This window comes from Mus caroli, chromosome 3 (genome assembly GCF_900094665.2).
Source record: "Mus caroli chromosome 3, CAROLI_EIJ_v1.1, whole genome shotgun sequence".
Classification (NCBI taxonomy): domain Eukaryota; kingdom Metazoa; phylum Chordata; class Mammalia; order Rodentia; family Muridae; genus Mus; species Mus caroli.
In genome coordinates this window covers 90798165-90800293 of record NC_034572.1, presented here as the reverse complement: position 1 = coordinate 90800293, position 2129 = coordinate 90798165, and the positions used below count along the sequence as shown (strand labels likewise).

General features: G+C 40.7%; 1 protein-coding gene across 2 annotated transcripts in view; it reads right to left on the bottom strand.

Moving 5' to 3' along the window:
* Positions 1-2129, bottom strand: part of Rnf115 (ring finger protein 115) — a 68283-nt gene that overhangs the window by 40675 nt on the left and 25479 nt on the right. The window lies entirely within an intron of this gene.

Genomic DNA, 2129 nt, shown 5'->3' with positions numbered 1-2129 from the left:
AAGGAAAGGAAAGGAAAGGAAAGGAAAGGAAAGGAAAGGAAAGGAAAGGAAAGGAAAGGAAAGGAAAGGAAAGGAAAGGAAAGGAAAGGAAAGGGAAAAATGTATATACTTGCTAATTTCCAGGCTGTTTTGTTTTCTAATAAACTCTAGAAATAAAGAATTTCACAAGATATTTACAGAATGGTTGCATAACTACCTAAGTGGCTCTCGTTGAGAGGATAAGAGGGAGGGAGTGTTACCGATTTCTCTTTCTTTGGTTGTTTCTGTTTGTTTTGTTTTTAATTTGGGATGATTTGCATTTCTATCTTTTTAAATGTTTTTGGTTTGTTGTTTTGGAGGAATGATCACAAAAACTGGGTGTTTGATGTCCTGGTTAGTTTTATGCCAACTTGACATAAACTAGAGTCATCAGAAAGGAGTCCCAATTAAGAAAATGACTCTATAGGATTAGGCTGTAGGCAAGCCTATGGGGCATTTTCTTGATTAGTGATTGATGGGGGAAGGCCCAGACCATTATAGGTGGTACCACTCCTGGACTGGAGGTCCTATAAGAAAGCAGGCTAAGCAAGCCATTGGGAACAAACTAGTAAACAGCACCCTCCATGGCCTCTGCATCAGCTCCTGCCTCCAGGGTTCCTGCCCTGCTTGAGTTTCTGTCTTGAGGGCTCACATCTGCTGAGAGCTCCTCATTCTTCAGTCTTTCAAATGTTTGGATTAAAGACATGAGCTAAATAGATTTCCTAATATATTTTCTCAATAGCAGTGGTTCCATGTGAAACGTTATATTCTCAGCCTTTAATGAACAAGAATTCAAAGGGTTAGAGTCCAGGATGGCAGAGCAGAGGCATGGCAGCAGGTAAAGCTGAGAGCTCACATCATGATCCACAAACAGGAGACAGAAAAAGACTAACTCAAAATGGCCAAGTCTTTGAAACCTCAGAGCTGGCCAGGAGTGACTGACTTCCTCCAGCAAAGCCACATCTCCTGACCCTCCAAAAGAGCCTGCAACTGGAGACCAAGTGCTCAGGCCTATCTATGCCTCTAGGAGGGTGTTCTCATTCAAACCTCCACAGCATACAAGCTGGGCAACCCTCAATTCCACCCCAGAAGCCCACAGGAACGTGAAGGGGAACCTCTTCCACAGGAGCTCCACCTCCACGTGTGTGCCCCAACACAGCAACAATAAATACAATGCTTCTTAAAGGAATGTGAGTAACCCAAACAGCACCACTAATTACTTTCTAATTATCCTTCAATAATTAATTTTTCTTTGAAAAAAGTCTCAAAGTTGGGGCTAAGAAAGATTACACCTTAGAGACTGCTTATAGTTTTTGCAAGTTTTACCTATTTAAACATACCTGAGAAAGGCATTTTCTTTCTTTTTTTTCTTAAGATTTATTTATTATTATATCTAAGTACACTCACTGTAGCTGACTTCAGACACTCCAGAAGAGGGCGTCAGATCTCATTACAGATGGTTGTGAGCCACCATGTGGTTGCTGGGATTTGAACTCTGGACCTTTGGAAGAGCAGTCGGGTGCTCTTACCCACTGAACCATCTCACCAGCCCGAGAAAGGCATTTTCAACTAGTTCCTTGTTCCATCTACTTTCTGAACACTAAGCTTGGTTGATCTGCGGTATAGTTGTTACTATCTCAAAAAAAAAAAAAAAAAAAAAGAATAGTAACTCAAATATCCAAACAGTGTCTCAAAAGTGACGAAGCAATTTCTCTCATCAAGATTAATTTGATGAGGAGTCAGTCAAATTAAGAAACAGTAATATTTTGTAAAATAAGTGCCTTAACACACAGTGAACAAAGGAACAAACACTAGACTTTATCTTGAGGATCTAGAGAAGGTATTTCTAAAACAGAGATCTAAAATATTAATCTATTCCACGAAGAAGAAAATTATGTATGTAGGACTGTAGTGATTAAAAAAAAAAAAAATAGCACTTGTGAGTCAGGCATAGTGGCCCACGCCTTTAATCCCAGCACCAGGGAGGCAGTAGCAGCAGGAATCTGTGATTTTTAAACCCAGCCTAGTCTATATGTTTACACAGCAAGTTCCAGATGAAAGTACATGGTGAGACCCTGTCAAGGAAAGAGGAGGGGAGGGGAGGGGAGGGG